The following is a 25,432-nucleotide window of genomic DNA, read 5'->3' as shown; positions in this document are numbered from 1 at the left end:
GGCCAGAAGCGTGTTCTCGTACAGCCTGGAATTACAGTGTCAGCAGGACCGCCCTCCTCCGAAGACTACAGGCGAGGACCCTTCCTGCCTGTCCCAGCTGCTGCTGCTGGCTCCAGGTGTCAGTGGAGCCCAGTGTCCCTTATAAGGACATCTGTCATTGGATTTAAGACCCACCCTGAAGTTAGGATGATCTCGTCTCCAGATCTGCAACTTACACCATCCGCAAAGACCCTTTCTCCAAATACAAGGTGACGTTCACAGGTTCTGGGGGTTAGGGCACGGAGATACCTTTGTGGGGGACACAGTCCGCCCCTCTAATAGGGTGCAAGCGTGATTCAGCCAACAAATACTGCCCCTGTGTGCCAGTCACCGCTCTAGGCACTGGGGATTTGGGCCCTAGATCTCCTGGAGCTGTGGTTCCAGGCAGGGGGTTGTGGGGGCATTTAGCGTCCTTTGTCTGCCTTCCAGGCGACTCTCGGCCGGCCAGCCTAGAGAGAAAGCAAGGGGAGCTCGCGTAGAGTCGAAGCAGCCTGCAGCTACTTACAGAGCTGCGTCAGAGCAGGGCAAGCTTCTCCAGCCGGGCCTCCGCGACAGGTGAACACCTGCCCCGGGAGAGAAGGCACAGCGTCAGCAGAAAGTCTGTGTGCCTTTCCAGCGTTCCAAACAAATAACATAAATTCAAAGTGCTACAGAATTTACAAAACGCCTATAAAGTACCGACCTTCGCTTGGATTGCTCCTTACAAGTACTGGCCCCCTTCCAAGATGCTGTGCTGGAGGAAAGGAATGGAATCATGGACACATTCACCTTTTTGCTGCACGTTGCACTCTGGCCTGAACGTGTCCAGGACCGTCACCCTTCTGCAGCCAGACGACAGACCTCCAGCGCCCAGAGAAGGAGGGATCACTGAGCTTCTCAGAGCCCTCGGGATGCTGGAGTGCCTCACTAGCCCCAGCTGTGTCACCCTCCCTGAGCTGAAGGCCCCAAACCCGGCTCAGCCAAGTGACAGCCACCAGGAACAGCCAAGGGCGAATTCTTGGGGGTGCTGGCCGATGCTTCCCTTTACTGGCCTTACCTGTCAAACTCATCGGCTGCTCCTTTAGCAGCGAGACCACCGGAAACAAAGGGAGGAGAAGGTCACCAGAGCAGGTGATTGGCGGCCAAGGGTCTAGGCTTCCCCCACACTCATGGCCGAGGACATACGAGTCGGTTTCCACCCAGTGGGAAGGAAAAGAGTGATTCTGTTAAAGCGGTCATGGCCTGGCCTGTCTCGTGCCCCAGGCAGGGATACGTTCCAGCGCCGTGCAGGGGGAGTGGGCCAGGGACAGATACCAGATCCCCTCCATGGCCCTCCCGATAAGCCCGCGGAGACTGGCCACAGATCTTTCCACCTCTGCCTGTGGTCCACCTCTCACAAATGAAACCATGATTAAGGGGCCCTACCCTCTGAGCAGACAGCAGCACTGACCTAATTTAGGACCCTAATCAATTTGCCCCCGTGTGATTAATTGAGATCTTCCCATTGATTTTCCTTCAGAGAACAGCCGAGGTGGAATTCAGAGAGAAATGTCCGAGAGCTTGTACGACCCTGCAGCAGGGAACCAAGATAGGGGGGCCGTGTCCCCACCACGTCTGCGCGCGGGCCAGCCGTAGGTGTCCTTCCCCTCTGGGGTGTCCCCCGCAGCCACTGTGGGAGCTCAGCAGACTCAGGTCAGGGGTTGGGGAGCCTCCAGGGCAGGACTGAGGCTCGGTTACCACACTCCAGGTGTGGTCAGGCTGTGGCTTCACCACGTAATTCTTAATTCTTACAAAGCCATGACCCAGGAGGAGCCCTTCCAGAGTGGTTATTTCGGTTGAGAATTCGGCCCTGGCAGACAAAGGAATTTCAAAGTAACTCAAAGTTTGCGTACTATGAATGCTGGAACCCCCAGCAATACTGTGTACACACAGCAGGTGTTCTGATGCCCTCTTCCCCCCGCCGCCTCTTTCCAGGCCGCGTCAGAAACTAAGACCCTGACGGAGGAGGAGGGGAAACCAGGAGGGGCAGCCACTCTGGGGACCTCTGTCTGAGCAAGGAAGCCTGGGAGGGGGGGGTGTATGTGTAGACTTTGAGCCCAGCCTGATCCCTTGACCGGGGTGGCCGTGGGGATTGGATAAAATGAAACGGTTTAGAACAGAACAGAATTCTGCTCCCCACCCGCGTGGTGTTTGAGCCGGACTCTGCGTGGTCCCATCTCCAGCCGCATCCGCATCACCTGGGGCACGGGCCTCACTTGGGACCTGGCGAGAAATGCAGACGCTCAGCCGCCCGCACCGCCCCCCAGGCCTGCTGAAGCGAATCTCCATTTTAGGAGATTCCTAGGAGACCCGTGTGCACACAGCAGCGTGGAAAGCACGGTCCTGGAGGACCCTCTGTGGAATCTGGTTGGCATTTCTGCCTGCAACTTGTTTCCAGGCCATTTTGCCAGGGGCAGAGGGGAAGGAAGGGAGGAAGGGAGGAAGGGAAAAGAAAGGAAAGGAAGGGAGGAAGGGGGAGGGGAGGAGGGAGGAATTCTGTGCATATTATTTCATGGGTGCTCATAGTTCCTCCTTCACTTACTCAAATATTTATGGAGTGTCAGCTCTGAATCAGGCCCTGTCCTGGGCTCCAGAGACAAATAAGTATCCACATCAGTGGACAAAACATAAAAATCTCTTGTAAAGTTTACATTGCTCTAGGGGAGACGGACAGTCAACAGAATACACAAATATGCATGCCGTATTGTGCCTGCAGGAGCTAAGAGCCGGCGGGAGTGTGGGGGGTGGGGGGGGTGAGGGAGATGTGGGGGGGTGGGCAGTGAGTTGTGATTTTAATCCAGGCGAGAAAATATATTTGAGCAAAGACCACCTAAAAAGTGGGATTTGGCTGGAGCAGGTGCAAAGGCCCTGGGGTAGAGTGTGCCTGGAGAGCTCCACAGCCAGCAAGAAGGCCAGTGCAGCCTGTGGAAAGAGCGGGAGGGTGGTGAGGTCTGGGGGTGAACAGACCAGAGCAGGTGGGGCATCAGAGCTGGGGAAGGACTTTGAGGTTCATTCTGAGCATGAATCTATGAGGCGGACTGAAAATCTCTCTCATGTCCTGGTTCTCCCTACTCAGTGGCTGCCCCGCTGGCCATTTGTCCTCTTCCACATGGTCAGGGCATTGGACACCCCTCAGGCTCAGGTGACAGCAAGCTGGCCCCAGCTTGGCTGTATCCTGTGCCACAGGCATGACATGACCAGGCCTCTCTGGGCAGAGGACTGGCCCCTGGGTGCTAGCTTTGGCCTTGGCAGGTGGTGATACCTTCGGAGCCTGGCTACCAGCTGACCTCCTCTTGCTCTCGGAAGCAGCCTCTGGGCACCTCTGACTCTGTTTAGCACCCATCACGGGGCCACATCCTTCCTTCCCAGGGGTGCTAGCTCTGAGGTGCTGAGGGAAGATCAGGCCCATGTGGGAGTTCCATAAGGGACACACGGCACGCGGGAGCTGAGGCCTCCAATGGCACTAGGTCTCCTGGGGGAGGCTGGGAGGTGCAGGACACCAGGCACATTGGGCCCACTTTGTGGGAGGGGTCCCCCAAAGAAGCCGAGCCTCAGCAGAGGAGAAGGACCCCCCAGAAGTGACTCGGGCCAGGGGTGGGGGGAGGGAGGCATTCAGGCTGGACAAGGCAGGTTCCCACCCTGACCCTCACCCTGCATGTCCTTACCTGGTGATTAAACAAGCAGGCCGGTGGATCGGGCCAGGCCCTGGGGTGGCGGAGCGGGCGCTACCTTGGTGTTCTGCCACGCGGAGGGCTCCTCACCCTGCTCACCTCCCAGAGAGTGACAGCAGGAAGGGGCCGAGTCCAGGCGCCCGTCACCCGCTGTGTGCGCAGTTTCCTCACCTGTCAAATGGGGATGATGCTCAGCCCCACCTCGTAGGGCCTCCCAGAGGGTGAAGGGAGAGCCAGCTCTGCAAAGCACGCAGATGGGCGCTGAGCCCACGGGGCCGCGATCGGCCCCGATGAGCAGGTGGGGAGAGCAGGTGCAGGGAGGCTAGGTGGTTTGCTCGGGGGCTCAGTTTGAGCCCCCTTCTTCTGGTCCTTGCTCTGGAGCTCTGTCCAGAGAGCAGACCCGGGGGTGCCTTGCTCTCAGGCCCAGGCTGACCTTCAGAATGCACCCCCAGGCCCACCCAGCCCCAGGGCACCGGCAGGGGCACGATGGGTGATGGGTCTGTCTCACCTGCTGGCTCATTGCCCAGCCTCGGACGCTCCCGGTGCAGCCACAGGGTTGAGGTCGGGGGACTCTGCAACTTGTGCAGCTGGCGGCCGTCCTCCCGCTAATGAGCTCCTTGGAGCTGGCAGCTATTGGCCAAAGCCCTTGTGAGTTGGCCCCAAGGCTGCTCCATTTGGAAGGTTTGCTCTCCCCTCCCGAAGCCTGCGGCCACTCAGGCCACCTGCCCCGCTGACCCTTGGCCCCACACCTGCAGACTTGCGGGCCGCCACGGGGCCCTGGAGGGCCCAGACTGATGTGTGTGGAGCCGTCAGAGTTGGGCTCTTAACAAATGCCCTGCTGCCAGAGTGCACAGATTGTCTGGGCTTGGAGGTCACGGCTCCAAGAGGCACTCGGGGACTGTGCGGTCGGGGCAGCACAGGGCTCACCGCTGCGCCCGGGTCCTGGCCTCTCCTCGGTTCCTGGGGAGCCCGGGATCGCCACTTCAGCACAGGGAGATGTCTAGCATGTCCCTGCTCTGCCCCCTTTCGGCCCCTCCCGGGCAGCTGGGCACTCCCCCTCGGGCTGCAAAGCAGCCTCTCTCCTTGGCCCCTGGAAGTTCCCCTCTTCCCCTTCCTCCACGAGTCGCCTCCCAGATGAGACTTACTTGCAACCTGTCCGCTTCTCAGAAACGTAGGAGTGGAGGCTCTTTCCAGGTTGCAGCCCCTCCCCTGCTGCTACTTTTCCCATGTGCCTCTGCGTTCGGGCAGGTGCCCGCCTCCCAGAGGGACTGGACACCCAGAACATCCCTCAGGGCACGGTGGCGGGTCCCGCCCTGTGGACTCCGCCCAGCAGTCTCCTCGACCCCCCGGAGAGCGCGGCTCCTGGGGCAGAGTCCCAAGACGCATCAGGTCGATCGTGGGGGGAGAGAACGGTGCAACCGTGGAGAAGCGGCCTTTGGTGGGCACGGCTGCCCCACTCTCTCCGCGCCCGCACACACGTCACCCTGCTGCGCGGCATTTCCAAGGGAAAGAGAATTTTGACGTTTCTGGTTTGGAGCTGTTCTTGGCGGTGGAATCACAAAGCCAGCTGCGGCCGCAGACAGAGCGGCCTCCCTCTGTCGTGAAGCCGGGAACACGGGTCTTTGGGGCTACATCTGCTGGGACGTGTCTTGGAACCTGGCATGCAGCAGCTCCCCCACCCCGGGGTAGGTTTAGGCAGCCCAGGTCACCTTCTCTGCAAGCAGCAGGGCAGGGCAGGTGGGGCAGGGGGGTCCCGCTGGGGGCCTTCACCAGGAAGCCGCGGTGTAATCTCCCACAGCCCTGGGGTGCCTCAGCCTCACCCCCAAAGCGTCTGCCCATCTCCTGCTCAGTACGGAAGCACCTGGAGCCCTGCCCATCCCCTCTTGGCCCCCAGAACCCGTAGCTCCTTGTCATCTGTCTGGGTCTGCCCCTGAGGGCGCCTGGCGTCATTCTAGCTTGGGAAAATGACACCCCATTTCCCCAGTGACCCCAGTGAGCCGGGGCTGGCCTAGCACATGCTTGGTGCCCAGTGAACATGGTGTTGTAAGGGCAGCTGCCCACCCAGCGGTTTCGAGTGAGGGAGGTTCCGCCCTGTACTCTTGAGTGGGGTGTGAGGCGCAGGGATACCGTGTCAGGCTCTCCGTCACCAAGAGAACGTCACCGCCGGCCGCTCCCGGGGCGCCAGGTCCGATCCCAGAGCCGCGCCGGACCAGCGCCAAACCACAGAGCAAACACACGTCCTGCTGCGTAGCCTCTAAACGTACTAATAAGGGCTCTCCCTGAAAATGTCAAGAAGCGATCGTGGGCTTGTGTTGAGGAACCCGGAATCTGTTTTCAGCAAGACAGGAAAACAGAGAAAAAGAGGGTTCAGAAGGCTCTGATGTAAGAAGCTGAAAAACGCGCCCTCGTTGCGTTTTCTTTTCTGAACTTGGGTGTCTTTCCCTGACCCTGCGGGTTCTCTGGCTCTTCAGCCCCCCGCCCCCCTGGCTGATAAACCAGAGGGCTCTGCCCGTGGTGCTTGCGGCTCGAGAGCCCTGCCCGATGCCCCCTCTTCTGCTGCTTGGAGGTTTGCAGGCGACGGAGGCCACGCTTGGGACCTTCAGGACTTCACCTGCCAGCGTGAGCTGAAAAGCACACCTTGCGTGGGCTTCTCTAGAACCGGGCAGTCCTCCTGAGGCTCGAGGCTCGGGGCTCGGGGGAGCAGCCTGTTGGGAGCGGCCGAGGGCTGAGGGCTCGCCGGAGACCATCGGCGTCTCCGGAGGCCCGAGGACAGTCACCTCCCCGGGGTCTGGGGTTGCCGAGTTTTGGTTTCCTGATGACTCCCCTCTCGCGGTGGAAAGAGGCAAATCAACTGTCAGGCTGGCGGTGTGGCGCTGGGCGGCCAGGCAGGAGAGACAGGGGACAGAGTCTGCTGGTCCCCCCCCCCACCTTGCTTCCGTCCCCGTGGAGAACTTTTGTTCCTCTTTCTTCGGACGAAGGGGCAAGATGACTGGGTGTCTTCCGCATAAAGACTCTCTCCTTCCCACAGCGATGGTTCTGCGATTTACATTAAGGGCTGTAACGGGTCGGAGTAAATGGAGCAGGTTTGCAATTAGTTTTCAAAGTACTTATCTCATTAAAGTAAATGAATTATTGATTTAGTGACACTCATGCTTTTAGTGAATGGCATGGTGCCACCCTCGCTCTGTGCCTGGCTCTCAGAGCCGGTGGCCGGCACAAGCAAACTTGCTTTGTGTAGGGATTTTTTTTTTAATTTTAATATTTCCTTCTCATTATTTAGCTTTGTAATTAAAGTGGATTCACATGAGAAATGAAGGGTCGGTTTATGGGAATACAAGCTCCAGAGACTCGCCTCCCTTCAGGGAAAAGCAGATCCAATACGCCTCTGACCTCAACAGCTAATGAAGGTTGAGGAAGGTGGGGGCTGGGCACCCCTTGGGGGTGGGGTGGTCAAAACGGACCCCCGTTGCGGGTCCTCAGCAAACCCCTTTGCTCGGGACCGTGCAGGTGCACACGTCGGGAGGGAGCTCCCCAATTTCCTAAACGACGGTGACCGAGAGTGTGCAGGCTGGCGGGGGCCTGTCCCCCCGCCCAGGTGGGAAGAGCCCGGGCAACAGAGAGAGCACAGCTGACCCCGTCCTTGGCTCCGGCAGCAGAAGGTACAGGAGACCCGGCCCAAAGCAGAGGACGAAGGTCTCGGTGCCGCCCCCGGCCCACCGCTGTCCCCGGGAGGCGCAGGCCGGGGGGAGGGGAAATGCGGGGACACCGTCCCTGAGCCGCAGCACCCCTAGGATGGAAACTCGCAGGCCGGAGGCCGAGCCAGGTACCGGCTGCTGAACAGCTGTGGCCCCTGCCCATCCCGATGCTGACTCGGCATCTCCCGGAGCCTCCCCCAGGAGAAGGGACCGCCAGGGGAAGACAGAGTACCCCATTAAAGCTGCTGGCTGCCTGCAGTTTTCACCCTCGGTTCAAATTAACACGGCCTTGCCCCTGAGTACAGCCGCCGGGGACAGCGCTCCAGAGTGAAGAATGGGGGAGCAGGACTGCGTCCCTGGGAGCAGCTGCGGCAGGACAGGGACTGGCTGGCATGCAGGTGTCCCTCGCGGTGTCACCGTGTCCGGACCCCAGCTGGGCGGGGCCTCCTTCGGGTGGGCGCTGCTTCGGCAGAGGGCCCCTGGGAGCGAGGGATGCTCCTTACCTCCCGCTACCCAACGGGCAGGGCTGTGAACCAGGAGGGATCAGTGCTGGGCAGCAGTGGGCCTCCTGCAGACCTCAGGGTCCCTGCCCGCCCGCTGTCAGGACACCTGAGCCCCTCCTGGAGTGTCACACGCTCGCGAACCTCAGCCTGGCCGAAGGACTCCTAGGAGCCTCCTGGCCCGGGTGTTGGGGACCCAACAGTACACAGGTCCTCCTGGCATCGCTGCATACCCAGCCCAGGTGTCTGGGCCACTTCCTTTAGCTACGGATTGACTCAGAAGTCCTGACACACGCTGGGCAGAAGGCTCCTTCCCGAGCCTGTGCTCAGCGGGCTGGTGGGAGAAAGGAAAGAGCCTGGGTTTGGGAATCCAAGTGGATCCACGAGTGGGCTTCTCATCCGTTTACTGCTCCCGTGTGACCTCACGCAGCGTGTTCGGCCTCTCTGAGCTTCGTTGACCATGAGGCCCATCCCTCCCGGCCCCCTCCTCGTCTGCTGTAGCTGGGAGCATTAAAGATGGACGAGCGTGTAAACCTTCCGGGGCAGTGCCCGGCACACAGTGGGCACTGGGCAAGCAGCCGGGAGCCTCCCGTGCTCGGCCACGCCGCCAGGCTTCCGAACCGGCGGCCGCCTCGCCAGCTGGACACAGACGGCCCGGGCTGTGATCTGAAACTCCAGAGCGGCAAACCACGGCTGTCTCGCTTACTGGCTCAAATGTGGCTTTTAAATACGTACCTTCCTTTGTGATTAAAAAAAAAAAAAAAAAAAATTCATTTAATTAAAAATGTTGACATTGTGCCTGGACACCCCGCCAGAGAAAGTGGCTATAAATTAAACATTAAATCTTTAATGGTCCATAAAGAAATATTCGTTTCTGGTTATGTATATACGGGCTATAAATAGATAAAGAGAGGGCTTTTTTTTTCATCTGGGAGGCAGACTTCTTTTTTTAACCTCCGCTGGATAATCTTGTTAAGTGAATGTAATTAAATGTCGAATTAATCTGTGTCCTCCCCCTGGCTTTGCTGGGGGAGGGGGAGGGGGAGAGGGGGTACTCGGGAGGAGGGGGTGGCCCCACCGGTTTTAACCCCCGTTTGGGAGATGCTGGCAGGTGTCCTCCTCCAAGACGTCTGTGGGCACCAGGTGCCGCTTGGGCCCGCCCAGGCATCTTCTGTCACGTGTCCTTTCTTCCTGCCCAAATTGCCTCCTTCCGGTGGGGTCGGCAGCCTGGGGCTCCGTCCGGAGGACCGGGGGCTTTGCAGAGCTCCGGGCCCCGCAGAGCACCGCAGACGTGGGAGAAGGCTCGAGGTGGGTCTCCCGCAGGCCCAGGCCGGCGCCCCAGGAACGAGACTTAGAAAACCTTCCTCCCTTCTGTGAGGAAGGAGCCCTGAGGAGGGGGCTCAGGGGGGCCCTCTGAGACCTTCAGTTCCCCTCTGGGAATCCGCTCCTCTTGGGTCATGCCAGGTTGGCCCGGTGGGGAGGCTGGACGCGTGCCCCGTTCCCTGCAGACATTAAGGCTTGCGAAGGCCGGAAGGGAGAGGGAAGAGAGACAGACAGAGAGACTGGCCGGAAATGGCAAACAGAGGCGGGACTGTGTGCTTCCAGCCTTTCCCCTGAGAAGAGGGTGTTCGTTTCCAGTCGTCGAGCCGCCACCGGGTTAAGGGTCCGGACCTTCCTGAGGCTGCGGGCGGCTGCCGAGGTGTCCGACGGGGCTGAGTTTGTGATGCAGCATTTCAGCGTGGACTCACAGAGGGCCGGTCCAGGGGTGCACAGAGCTCTGGGGAGCAGGGGGCTCTCGCCGAGTGACTTGAGTGCTTAAGTGTGCTAAGGAGCAAACGGACGCATGAGGTGTTGTGGAGGGAGGGTGGGTAGAAGCCAGTCGGGGAGGGACAGGGAGAGTGAGTGCCCTGAGTCTCTGAGCCTGGGGTGCTGGCTCAGCACCGAGGACCTTCCCAGTTCTCTCTGTCCCACCGAGTTGGCCGTGACCCTGACGTGGGAAACCGGGTGGCCATGTCCAGAAGGGACCTGGATGGACTGGGCTAGAAACCTCGGTGTAGGGGTCCGTGGAGGGTGGACAGTGGCTGGAACCAGGATACAGAGAAGCGCGTCGGGTGGCGGGGGGCGGGGGGGTGGTCAGGCGCTGCTCGGAAGAGAAGGGGCAAAGGGAGGGAAGCCCAGAGGCACCGCCACTCTGGAGGCTGGCCAGCAGCTGGGGGGCACAGAGAGCCAGGGAAGGCTGTCCAGGGAGCCCGCAGGGGATCCCTCCTGTGAACCTCAGCTCTGCTCTGTTGTTTCTGTAAATCAGACGTTGTCCGGGTCAGTCAGAGCTGTGAACCTCACCCCAACACATCCGTCTGCTGAAGCAAATACTCGACCGGCGTTGCCCAAACACAGAAGCCAGAAGCCCGTCTGCCCACACCTTGTGCTCTGCTAATTCAGCCGTCCTCGTTAGGGGCCCCTCCCCTAACAAAAGTCATTTTTGTAATTATTACTGAGAGTCCTGCCCATTAGCCCCGGGGGCTCAGGAATGCGCGCATAAAACATTCACAATTTATCATGTTTCCCGTCTCAGCAAAGACTTTCTGCGTGAGCAGGGGACAGCCACTATCTATTATTAAATAAACAGAACTGTCGATACCGGCGCAATCTGCAAATTAACCGCCTGTCAGTGTGGGTTAGTCGCAGGCAGATGCTTGCTGGGACATGGGTATGATGGGAGGCCACTTGCACTCGTCACTTCTGAGGCCCTTTCCAGCAGAAGACTCCAGAATTGGTAAAGTGAGCAGAGATGTGTTAATCCCAAAAGGGAATCACGGAGCGGTAATCATCTTTTTGAGGTGGCCTTGGTCGTGGCCGTCGGGCTGAGCTCAGCCTGGAAGCTGCACCACGACTCACTCCTCGTGCCCTTGGGGAAGCACTCAGCACCCCCCCTCCCCCAAGAACCAGCTCCCCCTGCAAGAGCTGAGACCCTGGAGGAGAGACCAGCAGGTGCTTTAAAGGGACCCAGGACTTGGGGCACCTGGGTGGCTCAGTCGGTTAAGCGTCTGACTTCAGCTCAGGTCATGATCTCGCGGTTCGTGGGTTCCAGCCCCGCGTCGGGCTCTGTGCTGACAGCTCAGAGCCTGGAATCTGCTTCAGATTCTGTGCTTCCCCCTCTCTCTGTCCCTCCCTTGCTCTCTCTCTCTCTCTCTCTCTCTCAAATATAAACAAACGTTAAAAAAATTTTAAAGGGACCCAGGATTTGTTTAATCAGGCACACAGACACAGAAATGACGGTCGTACAGATTGTTATGTACTCACTGTTGCCTAGAAGCAGGAGGTACCCCTCATGGGAAACACCAGGCTGGGTCAGGAGGCAGAGGGGGCAGGAAAATGCAGGCACGAGCCTTTGCTGTGGTTTCCATGGGAAGGACCAGTGTGGCAGGTGCACAGGCATAGGACAGGCTAGTTGAATCATCGCACTGGGCTCCAGAACATGAGGACTGTGGTCTGGTGCCGGCCCTGGGGAGACGAGGGCAGGGGGAGGTGGCCCCGAGTGGATGGAGGCTCCTCCCTTTGGCTGGTTTGCACATTAAAGCCACAGTCCTTCAGGAATTAGCCAGCTCTGGGACAGTCCCTTCAGGGTCAGGGTCAGATAGGCCCCAAAGTCAAATCATCAGGACGCAGAAGACCAAAAGCCTGGTTATGCAGCAGGGGTGGAGCAGAACAGAGGGAGGCTGTTGAAAGTGGGCTTTGCCTTGTTCCCAGCACCTGCCCCGCACCAGCCCGCAGCCCCAGCACAAACGGGGGCTTTGGAGACCCAAGCACACCTGCTGGACCAGGTGGCAGTGATGGTGCCGAGTGCCCAGGCTCCGTGGTGGTTCCAGAAGTGGGTTTGCGGGGCTCAGGTGGCTTAGAGGTCTCAGCAGTCCTTTGTCAGCTGCGGGAAGAGGCCAGAGGCTTGTGACATTGCTAATCCAGGGGAGGGGGCCTTGCCCTGGCTGGGCCAGCAGGAAGACCCCTCCCCAGCCTGCCAGTGGTAGGTCCCCGCTCACAGGAAGGACCCGGCGGGCAGGGGTCCACCAGTGGTGGATGAGGCAGTGGTCATGGTCGCCCAGATCGCCGGTCAAGCCTGCAGAGCCCTGAGCCTGGACGAGAAGGCCTGCAGAGCTGGGTCTCGTGGCTAATAAGGCCGGACACTGAATTGCTCTGTGTGTCAGCACCCGACCAGCCCTTTCCAGCCTCATCCCCCCAAAGAACGTGACAGTGACACTTCTGCCACCCGAGGCCACCGGCCACTGCCGGCGTGGCCACCTGGAGAAGCCTCAGCTTCCCCACCTGTACGCGGGGACGGGGCACCCATCCGGCAGCCCTTTGGGGAGGACTTATGACGATTTGTGCAACGTGCTCCCTAAACCACAGAGAACACAGTGCAGACTCCATACGTGAAATGTGTTCGCTTGAAACGTGTTGCCTCCGGGGTAAACCTGCTCGTGTGGGGGGCTTGGTGCTCTTTCTGGACAGAGGAGACCCTGGGTGCAGGTGAAGCCCACTGAAGTCTCCTAGACTCCCACTCTCCAGGGTAGAAGGAGCCGTCAGCCTGGGCATCACTTTGGGGCCCCTTCTGGGGGTTTGTTGCAAACTTCCCTCCCTCCCCTGTGGTCGGGGACTGGGGGCTGGGGGCGGGGGAGAGCCCCACCATCCCCTTCCGCTTTGGGTGAAACTCAGCCAGGGTCGGCTGCAAGCTCAGTGAGCAGGTCTGCCATTATTGCCCGTTGTCGTCGATGGCTGTCTCCTCCCAGCCACGGGCACCGAGGGGTGGGTACTGTCTTCACCCCACTTACAGGAGAGTAAACCGAGGCACTTGGAGGCTGAGCACTTGCCAAAGGTCTAACGAGCACACCAGGCCTGGCCCTACTGTGCGCGCCCAGCACCGCCGGGATCTTCTCTTCCCTGTGGGACGCTGGAGAAGGCTGCAGCCACCCCATCCCCCGATTTTTCCCGAGATGGAAATCTCTGCCCTGTGTCCCTCTGTTCCTACGAGTGACTTTCTAGTTGTTGCCTCACATTGGAACAGCGTGTCTCCCGCTTTACAGAAGCCAGTGGGCGGGGGGGGGGGGGCACAGGGGGCAGACTGAGGGGGCGTGGTCCTGGACGGTCCCAGGGCCCACGGGCGCCGTGCACTCCGCAGACGGCTTTCCTAGCACCCAGCTTTCGGCACTCTCAACCCATCACCTTCTTTTGTTTTTTGTAAGTGGGTTGATGGAGACAGATTTCTGAAAGTCTTAGAGGAATGAACAGGTTGGTTTCTTAGGGGATTTGCTCAGGAAATGAGATTTTGCCCGTCTCCCAAAGGAGAAAGGGCATGTCTAAATTATTGATAGAAAGCATGCCTCGTCTAAGAGGCCAGCACACGGGTCGTCTGCGTGTTGAATGGCGCTGTCCGCCCTGTGCGTCGTCCCAGCTCCCTGGCCCGTCTCCGCCGCCCTCCCCATCCCCCGCTGGCGCTGCTCACGGACACAAGCGGGCAGCACCAACCCCACGCGTCCCACCCACCGCTTCCGCCCAGGGGCCATGAGTTCTCAGCCCGGACCTGCCTCACTCCGTAGAGAGAAGCCGTGCATCTTCAGGTTCCACTGTGCCCCTTCAGGGCACCTGCAGGGCGTGCTGGACGGGCCTTGCGAACTCACTGGCACCGGAGACCCATCCCCACCATGGCTTTGAACCTAGCCCGGGCTCAAAGAGCCAGCTTTTAAAGAAACAGAGGGGACAGGCGCCAAGACACCGCAGCCAAGTGGGGACTGGACGGCCGCCCGGACATGGCCATCACTGAACTGCATTTCAGCTGAGTGTTGAAGGGAACATGGCGTGCGGCGCCCAGCTCCCCGGGGAGCGGCACAGACGGGGCCTCTGCTGCCCTTCGGTTTGTGTTAGGAAGAAGAAAAGCCTGGTCGGCGTAATCAGACACCGGCATATGCCAGCGTGGCCAGGAAACCAGGCCGGCAAAGGTGTGCAGGGCCCGCAGCCCCGGCGCCCCCCGGGGGGCGGGGACGTCCTCCTTCTCGCGCGTCGCCGTGCCCCTCCTGCCGGCCTCGATAAATACCGTTGGAGACTGGGCGGTTGGGAGACGGGGTGCCCTCTCCAGGCGGTGCACGGCCCCCTGTGGCCTCAGGAATGACTGGGAGACCACCAGCCGGCCATCGCGTGCAGCTTTTATCCCCATCGTGTTGTGTAGACCATTTTGTACCATTTGCATAACAACAGGAAATAAGATGGAAGTGTGTCCATAGATAGAAGTCAAGATCAGAGGGCGGAAAAGACAGGACAGGAAAATACAGCTGCGGGGCTTTGAAATTCAATTAGCAAGGCTCAGGCACAGTTTTTTGTTGTCATTTCCTGAACTTGCAGGCGGCCAGACCGGAAACACGGCCAACTGTATGATTGTCTTCAAACTCACATGCTCACCGACAGATGAATGGAGGAACAAAATGTGGTCCCTCCACACGACAGAATATTATTCGGCTGTAAAAAGGAAGGAAACTGTAACACCTGCTACCACACGGACCGAGCACGGGAACCTTACGTTATGTGGAGTCAGACAGTCACAAAAAGACAAACACCGTGTGACTCCACTCACGTGAGGTCCCCGGGGTTGTCAGATTCACAGAGACAGAAAGTAGAATAGAGATTTCCAGGGGCTGGGGTCGGGACGGGGGACGGGGAGTTAGTGTTTAATGGGGACAGAGTCTCAGCCTGGGATGATGGCAACGTTCTGGAGGTGGGTGGACGGATGGATGGCTGTACGACAGTGAGAATGTATCTCGTGCCACTGGACTGCACTTAAAAATGGCTAAAATTGTAAATTTTGTTATATATATTTTACCACAGTAAAAAAAAATGCGAACAATCCCCCCCCAAAGAAAAAAAACCCAAAACAAATTTTTTTAAACAGTAGATTCAAAATACCCCCAGGGGAATAACAGTTCTCCTGAGGTCCTTCTCTCTAAAAGGTGATTTCTTAGGGTCCAGTTGTGTGACACCAGTGAGGTGAGCGTCCCAGGGGTTGGCATGTCAGGAATAATGTCGGGGGGGGGGGGGCGGTCACTGAGGGGGCCATGGCCGGAACAGGGCTGTGCCCTGGCTGCTGTAAGGCATTTGAAGGCCGGAAGATTATTGTCCTGGGGCTGTTGACACAAATCACCACACCCTGAGGGCTTAAAACCAGGGCGCTTTATTCTCTCACAGCCTGGGGGCCAGCAGACCCCAGCCAGGGACTCTAAGGGAAGAATCCTTCCCGCCTCTTCCAGCGCCTGGTGGCTGAGACTTGTGCTTGGCTTGTGGCCGTGTCCCTGCAGCTTTGACTCCGTCGTCCCATGGCCTGTCCCCTGTGCCTGGTGTCTTCCCCTTCCTGGTCCCCAGAGGGACACTCATTGTAGCTAGAGCCCCCGTAATCCAGGGCGGCCCCATCTTGACCCTTAAGTACACCTGCAAAGACCCTGTTCCCAAATAAGGGAATCCCGTTCTGGGGTTCCAGGTGGACATGTGTCTCTGGGGGATGTGATTCCACCCGGTACAGCTGGCATCTTGTCCGCGCGCCGTCGGCCCGTGGGGTCCTGCAGACTCATCGAAACAACCCGATGCTGGACTGGTCAGCGGGGGTGCCTACTGAAAGCCCTTCAGGAAGAAGCTGAACGCCCGCCCGCCTGCCTCCTCTCCAGGGCTCGGGGGCCCAGGGAAGTTTCCGTGCCCACAGCGGAGTCTCTGGACTGTGTCGACCTTGGGGAGTTTCCCTCTCTGGGCCTCAGTTTCCACCCCTGGCCCACCCGGGGCAAGAGGGTGTTACTCAGTAGTGCCTTTGGACACCGTGGATGCTATAAATGCCACTCGGCTGCGGGTGTCACCTGTCCTGTGACCAGTGAGCCCCCTTCACTTCCCAGATCCGTGCTGAGTTCAGCCAAGCACAGAAGCTTCTTCCCCCACGGCCCCTCCCAGCGAGGGCAAGGTGCCCGCAGACCCCATCCCCCCAGATCTAGCAGGAGTGATGTGATGACGGTATCCAGGGCCGTGCAGAGCTCCGGGCCACTGGGCTGGGCCTGGCGAGCCCAACACAGCCAGGGGAGCCTGCCAGCCACAGCAGGTCAGAGGAAGGCAGGGCCTGGGGGACAGGTGGGAGGGTGTACGCACAGGCAGAGCTGCTCTGCTCGCGTCCTGGGACCAGGAGACTCACTACTCAGCCGGGTGGGCTTTACCCGTGTGCACTCGGTGAGTGTCAGCAGCGGATCAGTATCGCAGGGGCCGGACTGGGACAGGACTTCCGGCCTGAGGGCACACACCTTGTAGCGGGGGCTCTGGCGGGTAGGCCCTGAGCCCCGCCAGGCTTCCTGGGAGAGGGATCCAGGCTGCCACCACACAGAGTGACCGTACCCCTGCCCTGCCCTGAGGGGGCCATTCAGGGGCTGGCCTCACCCTGAGGCCTGTGTGGGCTGTGGGCTCAAAACTCCGATGGCCAGAACCTGCTAGAACTTCCCAGTCCCTCCCACAGTGGCTTGAGGCCTCTGTGAGCCAGCGCCCTCCCCTCCCCTCTCCTCTCCTCTCCAAAGGTGAATTTCTTTTCAGAAGGGAAAAAAAAAAAAACCTTTAAATTGAAGTGGCTCTAACATCATGATCTCCATCATCAAAAGTCATGTTTAAGCCACCCACAGTTAATTTTTTATTTATAAAATTGCGCCCTTCACCTCCAATTCCCCTTAGAGAGAGAGAGTACAAAACGGGCCATTTAATAAAATCCCGGGTAAGATGACAGGAGTCACAGAGGACAGGCAGGCCTCCCGGAGCCACCCCGAGCCCCCCCCCCCCCCCAGGAGGGCAGGTGCACCCCCTGGGGTGGGCAGGGCCCCCCCCCCCCGAGGCCCTTCCCGCCACCTGCAGCTGCACCCCTGCAACACATTCAACACCAGTGGCGTCTGTCCTGTGAAAAAAACCAGTGCTGTCCCTGCGCGTGGGGAAAACACAGAAGGAGAAAAGCAAAGCAAAAGCGGGCCCCCCGTGCATCCCGGACTGAATGAGTGTGTCCCCCGAGTGCTCCGGCTGACCTCCTGCCCCCCCCCCACCGTGACGGCACCAGGGGGCCTTTGGGAGGTGAACAGGGTCAGATGAGACCACGAAGCTGGGATTACGGTCCTTGTAAGACACGAGAGCTCACTGGGTGCGCGCCAGGTGAGGACAGTGGGAAGACAGGAAGCAGGCTCCGGCCGGGACCCGAATGGGCCCGCACCCTGACCCTGGACCTCCCTGCCTCCGGCGCTGCTCAAGCCGCCCAGGCCGGGGCATTTTGTTACGTGCGCCATGTTCTGGCAGAAAGACCCCCTCTCCCTGCTGCGGACATCGGAGCCTCCTCCTGCAAAAACGGGTCTGTTGTCAGGGGCGCCCGGGGGGCTCAGTCACTTAGGCGTCTGACTCTTGATTTCAGCTCCGGTCATGATCGTGGGGTGGGGGGATCCAGCCCCGTGTCAGGCTCTGCACTGAATGTGGAGCCTGCTTGGGATTCTGTCTGCCTCCCTCTCTCTCACTCTCTCAAATATATAAAGAAAGGAACATTTTCAAAACTGGGTCTGTCGTCACCGGCAGCGTCCTTGGCCCCGTCAGCATGGGCAAACATTTCCCTCCTGGACCCACCTCAGGGAGAGGCCGCTTCTCGGCCCCCCCCCCCCCCCAGGGCAAAGGCACCTGCGGCTGACTCTTGCCCCTGGAGCTGAGGAGCACAGGTGTTCCAGAATGACAGGCGGTCCGAGCACCCTTCCCCAGAAGCACAGGAGGCTGGGACGAAGGTGGAGTGGACCGGGATGAACATCCGAGCGCCCCTCTCTCACCCGGCCGTCGGGGAGAACATCGCCCACCTCGTAGCGCGCATTCGGGGCTTGTAACGCGCACTCTGTGTCCGGTGCGTCGTCGATGCTCAATGTGTAAGACCCAAGACGGTGACTAGAAAGGCACCTTTAGCGAAGAGGAGTCCCAGCCGGTCACGAACCCGTGTTCCGCCTTCTCCGCATCCTTCCGTTTCCTGCCCAGCGGGGAGTCCACGGCAAACGAAGGGCCGTCGCGAGCGAGCGGGCGGGATCTGTGCTTCAACCTGAGGGGCGCGTGTCTGGCAAATTGTTTGGCACGATCCACACTAAAACCTGGTTTTATTCATGGACACGTGTTCTTTTCATGACAAGGGCAATACGCGGGAGACGGAGTTTAATTTCTGAAGGACAAAACGTGTTATGTACCAAAGGAAGCAGGGACACAGGGGTCACCTGTGTCATTTGGATGGAGGAGGAGAATTGGGGAGGGAAGCCCACGCGGGGTCGGCGTGGAGGGGACTAGACAGAGGCTGGGGCGAGGCTATGCTGGTGGCTGGTGGCTGCAGGGAGATCCAAGCAGGCAGGGAGACGGGAAAGGGTCTCCGTGGGTGGGTGAATTGCGTCCACGACAGGGATCCCCCAGAGCAAAGATCACTCTAGAAGGACCCAGTCCCTTCTTCTCTTTTTAACGTTTATTTATTTTTGAGAGAGAGAGAGAGAAAGAGCGCAAGCTAGGGAGGGGCAGACAGAGAGGGAGACACAGAATCCGAAGCAGGCTCCAGGCTCTGAGCTGTCAGCACAGAGCCCGACGTGGGGCTTGAGCCCACGAACCGCGAGATCATTGTCTGAGCCGAAGTTGGACGCTTAACTGACCAAACCACCCAGGTGCCCCCCAATCCCTTCTTCTAAACGGTAGTGCAGTTCAGGTCCCTGGAGGCAAATGCTTACTGGCTAGTTCGTTCGTTCATTCGTTCGTTCGTTCATTCAATTATTCATTCACTCAGCAGACGTCCACTGCCTCCCTGGGGGGCAGCCCCGAGCCAGGCTCTGCAGGTGGGGTTTGAAGTCAAGTGCGGGAGGCCGTGCCGGACAGTGGGAGTTCCCACGCCTACGGGTGGGGGGCAGTCTATGCCCCCCTCCCCCGCCCGGCAGAGTCACCACCGTCTCATGGCTCCGCAGACATGGTGTGGAGGCCGTCGCAGTGGGGGTGGGCTGGGCGAGGACCCTCCGAGTTCGGTGAATGCGTCTCGCTCTGTTTGGACTCTGCTGAAGGGGCTTTCCACAGACGCACGTGGGGAAGTCAGCACCCCTGGCCTGATGCGCTGTGCTCCTCTAGGAACCTGATCATCCAGGCAAAAATCACCATAATTGATTATCCCGCTGAGCGGCGGACAGCAGTGTTTGCTAACAGAGAGGCCGAGAATCACGAGCTTGCCCTCGGGCGTCATCAAGCAAGGCTCCAGGGGGGCCTCCCTCCCTCTCCGTCCCTCGCCCCCAGGACGGGTGGTAGGGCGGGGTGGGCGACGTGCTAGAGTAGAGGCGGGTGGGGAGCCCCTGCTGGTCCCAGAAATGCAAGGCAGGCCCCGCCCTTGTCTGGCTCACACCTGGAGTGTGGCCAGACCACAGCAGGAGTCGGTTTGAATGGGGACCGCTTCCCTTCCACGCCGCGTGGCGTGGGGGAGAGCTCATTCCCCCCCCAACAGAGGACAATGATGGGCCTGGCCTGCAGCTCAGGGAAGACAGGGCTGCCCTCTGTGTGCCACGGACGCTGGAGGCATCAGGCTCGGCGGGCCCTCCAACCATCCCTCTGGTTCTGAATTTTTCAAAAACACCGAGGCTCTTTGGAGATGGACGCGGGTCCCAGCCTCTGAGTCTCCCGACGGGGACGCGGCAGGTGTAATGCCGGTGCTCATACCACATGGTTTTTGCTTTGCCCAAACGAGGACACTCGGGACAGTGAGAGGCATTTCGGGGAACTCGGAGGCTGTTCGAGGAGCCTGGAGGTCAAGGCTGGCGGGTAAGGATGGGACTGCCTTGCCCGCCCTGACCTGTGCTGGTGTTGCCTGTTGCAGATCCCGGGGCCCAGCGTCCCCGGCGCTTAGAGGAAATCTGCGGGTTGGGCACAGAGCCTGGAGAGCAGAGGATCCAGAGGGAGGCGTGGGGGTTGTCAGGTGGGAGGGACGCAGGGCGGGCAAGGCGTGGTCCTGTACCCCAGACCCTCCGACTGCGGGGCGGGGAGGCAGACTCCTCTCACCCAGCTCCCGTGCCGTGCACTTGGCCCAGACCCGCGCTCTGGGCTGTTTGCTCACCGGGGCTGGATGGATTGGATTAAATGGAACTAAATTGAATCGGGAGGAAAACTCACTTTAAGAAACCGAGAAAAAAGTCAACAATAAGAAAACCCCCAAATCAACTGAAGGCAGCGGTTGATGCGAGTGGATTGATTCAATCCATCTCATTTTGTAACGACGCCTTCATCTGGCGGGGCCTTCCGATCACGCCTGCCCCTCCTCAGAGTCCCTCCGTGAGCCGCGTGTGCAAACGTGCTAGAAGTGGCTTTTGCCACCGTGCCGGAGAGGGAACGCGCCAATCGGCAACCAGGCTGCGGCCGGGCCGCCTCAACGCCTGTTTCCCCACCATGTGAGCCCCACCTTGGCCCACAGCCCTCTCTGCTGAGGCCGGGGGCCCTGGGGGGAGGTGGGGGGAGACCGCCCACGAAACGCAGCCGTGGTGATCGTCACCAGCTCCAACAGCATGTCAGGCGGGCTCTGTGCAGCTAAGTGCTCACTGCCCGCCGAGAAGGGCACCTTCCTCTAGCGGGTGAGAGGGAGTGTGGGCAGTGGGAGCCTGCCCCCCAGGAAACCAGCCGTCCCGGTGACTGGGGGTGCCGCTGCTTTGCCCATTCGCGCATTTGCCTCATGTGAAAAGGGAGGATAGAACAGTGCGCCCTCCTTAGGGTCATGACGGCTGAGTGAGGCTATAGTTGTCTGTATTTGCTCTTCAGGACCATGTTGACGATGGTAAACGACAGTGATTTTTTCCATCTCAAGAAAGAGGCCCTGTCTGGATGCCTTTGGATTCTAGAAGCTTTTCGCTTGCTTTTTTTTTTCTGGTTTATGATAAGTTTAAAACACACACACACACACACACACACACACACACACAGGGGAGAAAGGAAGGGGGAGGGACTGTTTAATGAGTATACAGTTTCTTCCTTTCAGGGTGACAGAAAGTTCTAGAACCAGATACTGGTTGCACAACCATGTGAATGTACCTAATGCCACTGGCTTGTACACTGTAAAGTGGTTAAAATGATAAATTTTACAAGTATTTTGCCACAACTTAAAAAGATGTGCACTGGGATGCCTGGGTGGCTCAGTCGGTTGAGCGTCCGACTTTGGCTCAGGTCGTGATCTCACGGTTCGTGGGTTCGAGCCCAACGTGGGGCTCTGTGCTGGCAGCTGGGAGCCTGGAGCCTGCTTCCGATTCTGTGTCTCCCTCTCTCTCTGCCCCTCCCCCACTCATGCTCTGTCTCTGTCTGTCTCAGAAATAAATAAATATTAAAAAAAAATGGTTAAGATGGGGGGGGGGGCTCCTGGGTGGCTCAGTCGGTTAAGCATCATGACTTCGGCTCAGGTCATGATCTCACAGTTTGTGGGTTCGAGCCCCACGTCAGGCTCTGTGCTGACACAGCCCAGAGCCGGGAGCCTGCTTCCGATTCTGTGTCTCCCTCTCTCTCTCTGCCCCTCCCTGCTCGTGCTCAGTCTCTCTCTCTCTCTCTCTCTCTCTCAAAAGTAAATAAACATTAAAAACATAGAAATTAAAAAAGTAACAAGATGTACACAATCCGTACACATATAATTATGCAACACAAGGAGCAGCTGGCTGGTCTCCATCTGTGGAGTGTGCAGCTCTTGAACTCGGGGTTGTAAGTTCGAGCCCCATGTTGGGTGGAGAGCTTACTTAAGAATGAAAATCTTTAAAAAAAACTCTGAAACTTTATTGATATAAATAAGGAAAATTTATGTCCGGAAGAAGCACATAGTGGACACATGCACACCCCTCATTTCTATTTTTTTTCCAATTTTTAAAATATTCATTTTTGAGAGAGAGAGAGAGAGCACAAGCAGGGGAGGGGCAGAGAGAGAGGGAGACACAGCATCCAAAGCAGCACAGCCCTCGTTTCTAATCTCTGAAGGCAGGATTAGGGGTCCAGACACACTTGTGCGGTCCCCAGGCCCCCAAGCTCAGCTTTGTGACTTTAGGCAAGTGCCTTGGTCTCCGTGGCCCCAGGCCCCGGACCGTAAAAAGAGTAAATACATGGCCCCTGCTAGTCTGGCTGGGCCACCTCTACTGATGGAAGCTCCTGGAAACATCACACAATTCCACACACTGCTGAAATCGTGTGTTTGTGGGATTTAGAATGCTCCTACCTCCCTTGCTACTTTGACTGATATTAAAATAGATCTACCCGCCATGAGTGACATCGGAGGTGGGAAGAGATCCATGCAGAGTGACCGGGGGCGGGGGGCGGGGGGAGGTCCCGGTTTGGGATTAAATACCTCCATCAGTCGGCAAAGTCTCTGTCTGTGTGCAGGTAACCTCAGAACCAGGTGCTGGGGCGGGGGTGGGAAGAAGAGGAAAGGGAAACTCAGAGTTTGGGGCGAGCGGAAGAGAGAGAGAAAACACACGAGAGTGTCCCCAGAGTCACGCAGAAGACGGGTTAGGAAAATCTGGACCCCAGGCCCACGGCGTTCTGTTTTCCGTTGTCTTCGTTAAACCAGACGTGGGCTCCCGGCCACACTGCAGGTGCAGGAGGCACAGGGGCTTCTCCTGGGCAGGTCTCCTTGGCTCCCGGGGAGGCAGCGCTCCCTCCTCCAGACCTGACTAGTCAGTGAGCAAATAGCAGCCAGCAACCAGATGCGCGGTGGCGACATTGATTGTAATTCTCTCTCCTCTCTCTTTTTCTTTTCTTAGAGAGCCCACAGTGCCTCGGGAAAAATTGGCTGAATAAAAGGTATAAAGACTTTCTTTTTTTTTTTTTTTTTTCCCTGAATAGTTTTTGACAGATGTGAGCATGTTGAACGTCTTGGGTGCTGCTGCTGCTGAATGCCAGGGGTTTCCGGGGCTTCCTGCTCACTGGAGGGAGGGGGCTGGGGGGGGGGGCAGAGAATGGAGAGTTTGGCTTGCTTCGCACTCGATGGCGTGTCCTCTCTCGTCCCCCAAAGCGCCAGCCCGAGTTGTGCTGGGAAGGCAGGTGTGGGGACCAGAGGAGCCAGAAGGGAAATGAGGGGACAGGAGTGTGTTTATGGGTGACATTGCTTAGCAACTGCCACCAGCCAGAGAGACAGTCCCTCCTCCCCCCTCCTTTGCTCTGCCCCCACCCCCGACCCCAGGTACTTGGGGCACAGGTGCGCGTTCCCCTGGCCTTCGGAGCCTGGGGTGCTGCATGTCCCCGCGTGGCCCGGTCTCCTCGGGGAGGGGGCCACAGAATCGGCTCAGGTCCCAGCGGTGACCCTCGTGGGGGGGACCGGGCCCTCCTGACCCCAATCCCCGGTCCACGACCCCAGCCCTCGGTCTGCACACTCCTTCAGCCAAACCTCCATCACCCGCCTGCGGCCGATCTCCTTCGAAGGTTCGCTTGTAGAATTTGCCTTTGCAGAAAATTCTATCGTAGCTGTGATGTATTATCTGTTGTGAGCAGATTAGAGAGTGCAGGTCCGCCATGTGTTTGTAACCCTGGGCTCCCCGCTGGCTTCCTCGGGGTTGGGGGCAGTGCTCCTGGGTCTCAGGCCTTGTGCCCAAGATAGCCCAGCGTTTTCCACAGATCCAAAAGGCAAAACAAAGCTGTTGGGTGGCGGGGTCTGATGTCCGCCTGAGCCAAACACCGGAAACTCCTTTTGGTGGTCTCTTTTGTATTGTTTTTACCCCCAAGTACACGCTGGCCTCGAAAGTGGGCATTGTCCAGATGGCCAGGGGGCTGTGTCCTAGAAGCCGGTCACCTCAGGGCCTCCCGGGTTCGTGCAAAGGGCAGTCCTGGCCCCGCTCACTGGTGGGACGGGGACAGTGAGGCAGAGCTCAAGGCTCCTGTTCCCATGCATGACAGGGTCCCCTGGGAGGGGCCGGGGGCTGTCCGTCAGCGTCCGACGCAGTTCGACTGGGGGGAGACGAAGAAAGTGTGCCGGCGTGGGCCTCGTGCTCTCATCGGCAAGGTCTCCCCCTCGCAAGGCAGAGCCTCCTGGACGTGCCATTTTGTAAACCGAGTCTTACTTTACAGGGAAACGACCAAAGGAGTCCTCAGGTGAATCTGTGTGTAGGTCAAGGAATCCACCTCCTAAGGGGTGACACGGCGATTTGTCTGCCTCGTAAGCTCAGGTTTTTGCACGTTTGTTTTTTGAACAGCTTTACCCAGGTCTGCGCGCACAATCGACGACGCGTGTTAGAGTGTGCAATTTGATTAAGTTCTGACACCTGTTTGTACCCCTGACGTCGTCATTACAATCAAGATACTGGACGTATCCATCAGTCTCCTTCGAAGGATGTATCTTTTGTCTCTTCCTCGTGCTCTCCAGTCCCCTTTCCTGGCAAACACTGATCTGCGTGAGTCCCGTCGCTCTAGAACGGTGTGTATTCCCTACGTTCTAGACACATAAAATCATACCGTATGCGTTCCTTCTTGTTGTCAGAATAAGTATTCTGAGACTCCCCCAGGTCATGGTGTGTGTGAATAGCTGATGCCTTTTTGTTGCCGAGCGGTGTTCCATGCTGTGGGTTCACTACAGCGTGTTTTCTCCGTTCACCCCTGGAAAGACACCAAGCTTTTTGGTTATTACACATTATTCCTGTACAAGTGTTTGTGAGACACATGCCTTCTTTTCTCTCGGGTAGAACACCCACAAGCGAAATGACTAGAGTTCATGGTGAGCCTGTGTTTCGCTTTTTAAGTAAACGTCAAAGTGTTTTTGTTTTTCCCAAGTGGTTGTACCATTTCGCATGCCCGCCGGCCACGTGCAGGAATTACACCCATCTCTCCAACACTTGTCGATTATTCTACATCCTCTCCAACACTTGGTGCCGTTGGCTGTGGTAATTTTCGCCATTATGATGGGCATTGGGGTGGTGTCTCATTGTGGTTTAGTTTGCATTTCCCTGCTGATGAGTGATGCTGGACATCTTTCCATGTGGTTGGTTGACGTCCATCATCTTCAGTGAAGTGTCTTTTCCAACCTTTGCCTGTTTTTTTTAATTGGGTATTTGTACTGTTGCATTTGGGGGGGTTCCTTATATATACTGAATACAAGTCCCTTACAGATGCATGCTGTGCAGGCATTTCCTCCTAACTGATCTGTCTTTCTACTCGCGTAACAGTGTCTTTGGAAGAGCTGGCGTTTTAAATTTTGATAAATTCCAGTCTATCCATTTGTTCTTACGATCATACTTACGATGTTGTATCTAAGAAAGCTTAGCCTGACCCTAGGTCACAAAGATTTTCTTCTCCTGTACTGTCTTTAGACATTTTGTAGGTGTTAGATTTTATGTTTAGGTTTCTGGTTTATCTTGAGTTCCTTCCTGCATGTGGTACAAGGTATGGGTTGAGGGTCATTTTTCTGAACTGAAGCTGTGCATTGATTTCAATATTACTTATTAAAAGACCATCGTTTCTCCTTTGAATTGCCTTTGCAACC

At 58.0% G+C, this 25,432-nt stretch overlaps 1 protein-coding gene across 4 annotated transcripts in view; it reads left to right on the top strand.

Moving 5' to 3' along the window:
- RBFOX3 (RNA binding fox-1 homolog 3) overlaps positions 1 to 25,432 on the top strand; it is a 417,949-nt gene that overhangs the window by 273,107 nt on the left and 119,410 nt on the right. For 3 of the 4 annotated variants that reach the window (XM_086688217.1, XM_086688214.1, XM_086688215.1), the window contains one exon: positions 22,725 to 22,764. The exons of the other annotated variant lie outside the window; for it this stretch is intronic. The gene's annotated coding sequence lies outside the window, so the exon portion shown is untranslated. The remainder of the gene's footprint in view (positions 1 to 22,724; positions 22,765 to 25,432) is intronic. 4 annotated transcript variants of the gene reach the window in all.

This window comes from Puma concolor, chromosome E1 (genome assembly GCF_028749965.1).
Source record: "Puma concolor isolate L17-30 chromosome E1, mPumCon1.1.hap2, whole genome shotgun sequence".
In the NCBI taxonomy this organism is placed as follows: domain Eukaryota; kingdom Metazoa; phylum Chordata; class Mammalia; order Carnivora; family Felidae; genus Puma; species Puma concolor.
This window is presented reverse-complemented; position numbering and strand designations above follow the sequence as displayed.